Source organism: Lipotes vexillifer, unplaced genomic scaffold (genome assembly GCF_000442215.2).
Source record: "Lipotes vexillifer unplaced genomic scaffold, Lipotes_vexillifer_v1.1 scaffold914, whole genome shotgun sequence".
Taxonomy (NCBI): domain Eukaryota; kingdom Metazoa; phylum Chordata; class Mammalia; order Artiodactyla; family Lipotidae; genus Lipotes; species Lipotes vexillifer.
The window spans coordinates 3,754,645-3,761,093 of NW_006780388.1; the positions used below are offsets into that span (position 1 = coordinate 3,754,645).

The window sequence follows — 6,449 nt, forward strand, 5'->3', positions numbered from 1 at the left end:
AAAAAAAGAATCCACCTGCCAATGCAGGGGACACGGGTTTGAGCCCTGGTCTCGGAAGATCCCACATGCCGCACAGCAACTAAGCCAGCGTGCCACAACTACTGAGCCTGCTCTCTAGAGCCTGTGAGCCACAACTACTGAGCCCACGTGCCACAACTACTGAAGCCCGCGTGCCTAGAGCCTGCGCAGCAACGAAGAGTAGCCCCCACTCGCCACAGCTAGAGAAAGCCCGTGCACAGCAACAAAGACCCAACACAGCCATAAATAAATAAATAAATAAATATGTTGTTTTTCACCCAGGTTTACATGTAGACTCAAGGTAATTCCTGTAAAATTCCCAGTGGGCTTTTTGGGAAAAGTGACATGTTGATTCTAAAATTTACATAGAAATAAAAAGAAATTTGAAAAAGAACAAAGTTGGAGGACTTTTACTTCCTGATTTTAGAGCTTAATTTAAAACTGAAGTATGGGGACTTCCCTGGTGGTCCAGTGGATAAAACTCCATGCTCCCAACGCAGGGGGCCCTGGTTCAATCACTGGTCAGGGAACTAGATCCCACATGCTACAACTAAGGAGCCTGCGTGCTGCAACTAAGGAGCTGGCGAGCCACAACTGATGAGCCCACCTGCCACAAGTAAGACCCGTGCGACCAAATAAATATTAAAAATAAATAAATAAAACTGGGCTTCCCTGGTGGCGCAGTGGTTGAGAGTCTGCCTGCTGATACAGGGGACACGGGTTCGTGCCCCGGTCCAGGAAGATCCCACGTGCCACGGAGCGGCTAGGCCCGTGAGCCATGGCCGCTGAGTCTGCACATCCGGAGCCTGTGCTCCGCAACGGGAGAGGCCACAACAGTGAGAGGCCCGCGTACCACAAAAAAATTAAAAAATAAAAAAATGAAACTGAAGTATGGTATTGATCTAAACTGGAAAAAGATCAGTGGAAGAGAAGAGAGTCCAGAGATAGACCCACACCTCTGCTGTCAACTGATATTCACCCAAGGTACCAAGTCAAGTCAATGGGAAAATGAAAGTCATTTTTTACAAATTGTGCTAAAATAATTGGAAATCTGTATAGAATAATAAAATGAGCTTTGAATGCTCTTTCATCTATACCAAACTCAAATTTGAAGTAAATCATGGACCTAAACATAAAAGCAAAACCAAAAAGTTCTTAGAAGAAAACATAAAAGAATATCTCCCAGAAACAGACCCACACAGATGCAGTTGATTGATTTTCAACCAAGGCAATAAGCCAAATCAGTGGGGCAAGAAAAAATAATTTTTTTTAACAAACATAAAAGGTAGAATCATAAAATTTTTTGAAGATAGCATAGACAGTTACCTTGGGGTACACAGAGATTTCTTGGACAGGGCACAAAAAGCACTAACCATTAAAGAAAAATATTGATAAATTATACTTCACTGATATTAAATTTCTCCATCTTCAAAATACACCATTACGAAAATGAATAGGCAAGCCCCGCCTTGGAAATACCTGCAGTGTACAAGTCCAGCTGAAATCTAACATTCGGAACCTGCAGATCACAGTAGGAAGGTGGGTGCAGGACCTGAACATACTTCACCCTCGAAGGGATGGGAACAGCGCCGAAGACGTGAAAACTGTGGGGCGGCACTTTGCACCCAGGAGGGGCTAGGTGTAAAGCACTAGCAGCGCCCCAGGTCGGAGGGTCTGTGGGCCATGGGGTTCCTGGTGGGAGCGTCACTTGGCTCATAGAGGGTGCGGTGGTGCAGCCTTGCTCAGCAGCTGTAGGCCAGTTTCCTACAAGGCAAGACATTGGCCCTGCCTGTGAGCCCACCTTCCGCTGCCGGGAAAGAAAACCTGTCCACACATGTCTGCAGCAGCCCTGCTCATCATGACCGCAGACCTAGGCACCAGCTCAGTGTCCATCGACGGATGGGCAGCCTGTGGTGCATCCACACAAGGGACAGTGCTCAGCTGGGAGAGGGAACCAACCCCCCGAGGCAGTGATGCCGACAGACCCGAAGTCCCTGGAGGAGCACGGCCAGCCTGAGCCCAGGGCCACGGGCCACCAGCCGCTATGAGTGTGAAACCCCGGGGGCAGGCAGAGGCGGAGGCGGCCCCCTGGCCAGTGCGTGTGGAATTGCCTGGAAAGTGGTCACAAAGAATGTTCTGTGGGATGGAAACCTGTGTCCTGTTTTGGGTGGATTCCTGATTGTGTACAATTGTCAGACACATTGAACTGGACATTTCATCTGTGTGCGTTCTGTTTCATGTGAATTGTAGCTCAACCCTTTGACTTAAGAATCCGTGTGAGTTTGCTTTTCCACGTAAGGATCCCTGTGAGATGCAACCCCATTAAAGCCACAGACCTTGGAGATTAGGGGGTCACAGCTCACTGCAGTCCTTGGGCCTCGCCCCAGAGCCCGCCGTCAGGAGTGAGCCACGCCCCTTTCCGTCCAGACTGCACACATTTCTGCCTGACCTTGCTGGCAGCGAGTCCAGGTGTGGTGACGGCCCTCTGTGTCCGCCTCCGAGCAACGCTGTCGCTGCTGTAGCATCTGCGCTGCGCTGGGCCCACAGCTCCTGCTTCCCTTGCTGGCTGGAGAAGGATTCCTGGGACCCAGCGAGTCTGCACTTGGGTCTGTGCGCTTTCCCTGGAGGCTGGAGGCCCAGGAGTGCTCTGAGTGGGTGAAGCAGGTCATCTGAAGCAGTTTCCATGTTGCCGTGTGGGGTCCCAGAGATGCTTCAGCCCCACGGTGGCAGCAGCGGCGCTGAAAGGTGAGCGAGCGAGATGAGACACCAGACCCGTTAGCAAATAAGAGCAGGAGCTTGGTAGGAAAGAGCCTTCAGGTCGGGGCCTCTCTGGGAGTCAGTTCCTACAGTAAAATCTTATTAACATAATGAAATAAATGTTGGAATGTGACTCACCCCCAAGACCAAGTCAAGCGGGTATCACTGCCACTTCCTTGACAAGCCTGCCGGGTCCTGGGATCACCACTCCAAAATGAGAGCGGTTATTCTAATTTGCTTTATTGCATTAGTGTGGGCTGCTCTGTCCTCCTTCCCATGGTGCCGCCGGTGGAGGCGTCCTGGGAACCTCTGGGGAGCGCCGTCCACGGGCTCTGACCTCTGCCCAGCTGCACGCCCCTCACGTCAGCCCCCTGCCCAGCGGCTCAGCGCCCTCTTTGTGCTGTCTCTCTGCCACTTGTCTCGAACCAGCCTCGGCGGGAGGACGGTCATAGCCAGGCCTGCGGTAGCTGTGAGGACCCAAGACTGTCCCCTCCACCCGCTCCACGGCCCCTGCAGGTCTGGGCAGTTTTCACAAGCTCTCGGGGTTCGGGGAGGGGGCACAAACAAGACCCCCCACCAACAGCATCCACGATTTCTCTCCCTCCCTGCACATTCGGCTCAGAGGTTCCCCCGTAGCTGATGCAGTGCCTGCTATCTGCGTAGATGCACTGCACTGGTAAATTCAGAGGGTGGATTTCCATCTAATCATACCCTGGAGTCTGAAAGTGCAGACACTGCCCCAGACCTGGAGAGAAGGGGCTAGGTGGAAACCCTGTGTAGTCTGGGGCCCCTTCAGATGTGGAGACAGGTCAGTCCTGAGAGACCCCAGGCCAGCCTGTGCACACTCAGGTGAGATCTGGGCGCTAAGCCATGAGCCTCATGCTGCAGTCGTCCACCTGCTCACAGAGCACGTGGGGTCCCGTGGGTCCAGCTCAGCTCCCAGGGGAGATGCAGAGTGCTGCCGGGTCTGAGCAGAACCGAGGTGTCCCGACCCCCACCCCTCATGGCTGTGAGCACGTCCCAGACCAGCAGGCCTGCTCCAGGGAGGGAACGTCCCCTCTTCCCGTACCTACAAACCCAGGTTGATGATGCTTCTCATTTGTGGGAAAGGAGCAGGTGTAGGACTGATCACCCGTGTCTGCAGATGGAGAAAAGGATTTCCAGAGAGACAGACTCTGACGGTGAGAGAACGGGGTGCAGTGTACGTGCAAAATGGGGGCACTGCTGAGGGAGCTCTCAGAGCTCGGACCCGAGGGCTGTCTCCCCTCCCCCGGCTGCAGGCCTGGGAGCCCCCCCCACCCAGTTAGGTGTGATGGGACTTGTGCAGCGTCACAGAAATTGATGTTCTTTCTGTGGCAAGAGGCCTTGCTTTTTCCCATTTCCAAATGGGAGATTTTAAGGAGCATGTTCTTGGACCCGTGAGCTTTAGAGAGAAGCCCCTGTGCATCCCCCGGGCACCTGCCCCCACCCGCTGCCCATAAGGCCTGAGGTCTCCTCGGTCGCCCCAGAATATTCTAGCATCCTGGCACTCACCCTTTCCCCAGGGAGAGCAGAGGTTGTATGGACAGCTGGAGGTCACTCGGTGTGTTACTGGTCTGTCTGTGCCATTTTTTTGGAATTAATTTTGGGCTGAAAAAGGCTCAAAGAAGGCTTTGTTCCTTTGACACTTACTCTGGAAGAAAAAAAAATCCGTGGAAAATCTGACATCTGCATTGTAGAGAGAAATCAATAGATGGGGAGGAATATAATTATCCTCCACTCCCAAAAGAATGTTTCAGATTTTTAAGTGTCTCATACCAGCTTAGAATTTGAATGACATTTTAATTATTTTGTTTTTTTTCTTCTTTGCCTGGTTTGAATCTCCAAAGAGTGCCTCTTGGATTCCAAGGGATGTAGGGAGCAGAGCCTGCACTCACGGGGAGTGAAGTGTGACAGTGGCTGTGTTTTCCTACCGAACAAGCAGGCACGTTGCCACAGAAACCAGCGGTTCATCCGCGCTGGCAGGACACGATAGGCTTTCTGAAGTGCTGTTTCTGTACAGATGCGACCGTGTATGGCAGAGTTCACACTGGAAGTTGTCTCCGGCACTTCTGTGATCTAAGCAAACCCAGTTTCCAGAGACTTGACTAACCGCTTCTCAAGGTGACTAGTTCTGTGAGTCTGTAGACAGAGCAGGCGGGTCCTCGGAGCGCAGCTCCACGTCCGCTACACAAGCGCCCCTGACGTGGGATCGGCCCCACTGCAGGGCGCCAGGCCCCAGAGAGGTGGGTGCGGAACAGCCACCGGGTGTGAATGGCACCCAGGACAGCTGAGTATTGTGGCCTCTGTGGGACATACTTGTAAACTCTCTGCTGGGCCGCACAGCTAGCTCATGCCTGGCCCATGTGCTCGGCCAGGACACGGTCACTCGGTCTCACTGTGGAAGCTGCTGGCATGGCCACCATGTGGGCTCTAGCTTCCCTATTGTTTCTTGTCCCTGCTCCTTCAGGTGTCGCTGCGTCTGTGCCACCCACAGGGGCCCAGGCCAGGTGTCAGCTGCCCCCTCGGCCCATCCTGTGGGCTCCACGGTCCAGGCAAGTCCAGGGTGGGACACGTCTAACACCCTGGGCAGCCATCCTGCCTTGCTGGCAGCGTGGCCGTCAGAGGACCTGTCGACTCACACTGTCCTGCCCCTGGCTCAGAGCCCTCAACTGCCCCAAAGTTCTTCCCCTATGGGAAGGTCAGTTTATGTGTGAGTCTGGCTGGGCTGCCACCCCAGGTATTCAACCAAACCCCAGTTCGACGTGGCTGCCAGGCTGTTTTGCAGACGTGATTGAAGTCCATGGTGGGTTGGCTCCAGTGAGGAAGGGTGCCTGGGACAGGCTGGGCAGGTGCGAGGATGGGCTCAGGAGACTCGCCCCCGAGCAGCTGCAGCTACAGAGACCACCAGGCAAGAGAGCCAGGCCGCCATCCAGGCTGCTTTCTTGGCAACACAGTTTCTCACCTTCCAGTCCAGCTGTCATGTGAGACAGACGTTAGGGCTGAATCTGTGCATCCAGCAACGGTTTTACTCCCGTTGGTGAGCAGTTTGCTTCTGACCGTGAAGGGATCGCGTGGAGCTGTGATTCCCAAGGGCAAGTGAACGGGGGAGTGCGGCAGGCAGTGAGCTGACTGTCCTCCTGGCCACTGTGGACCGGCCATGCTGGCCACTGCCCGGCAGGGAGACTGGCAGGGCTGCAGACAAGCCTGCCCACAGGCTTCACGGCAGAGGCCCTCTCTCCGCAGCCACTTTCCCAGTGGACTGGGCAGCACAGGAGTTCCCTGGAGCCCCTCCCGAGCCTGAGCACCGGGGTCTCCCGCATGCTGTGGCCTGAGCACTGGGGTCTCCCATGTGCTGTGGCCTGAGTACCGGGTTCTCCCTTGTACTGTGGCCTAAGCACAGGGTCTCCTGCATGCTGTGGTGGGTGGATATTCTCACCGAGGCCACCAGAGCTCCTGAATCATCATCACCTTAGCAGTTGGGACATCGTCCCTCCCACGTCTTCCTTGGCGTCTAAGTCAGGTTGTGCTCGTGTGCTTTGCGAATTTGCCCTTTTCTGAAGCCTCACGGGTGTATTACTATGGTGATGCTCAGAGTCTAAAAACTGGGTTTTAAAGAAACACAGGAGGAACTGATTTTACCAAAAGGAAAGAGT

At 54.1% G+C, this 6,449-nt stretch overlaps 1 protein-coding gene across 2 annotated transcripts in view; it reads left to right on the forward strand.

Annotated features, from left to right (window-relative positions):
* LMF1 (lipase maturation factor 1) overlaps positions 1-6,449 on the forward strand; it is a 91,031-nt gene that overhangs the window by 65,924 nt on the left and 18,658 nt on the right. The gene's annotated exons all lie outside the window — the stretch shown is intronic.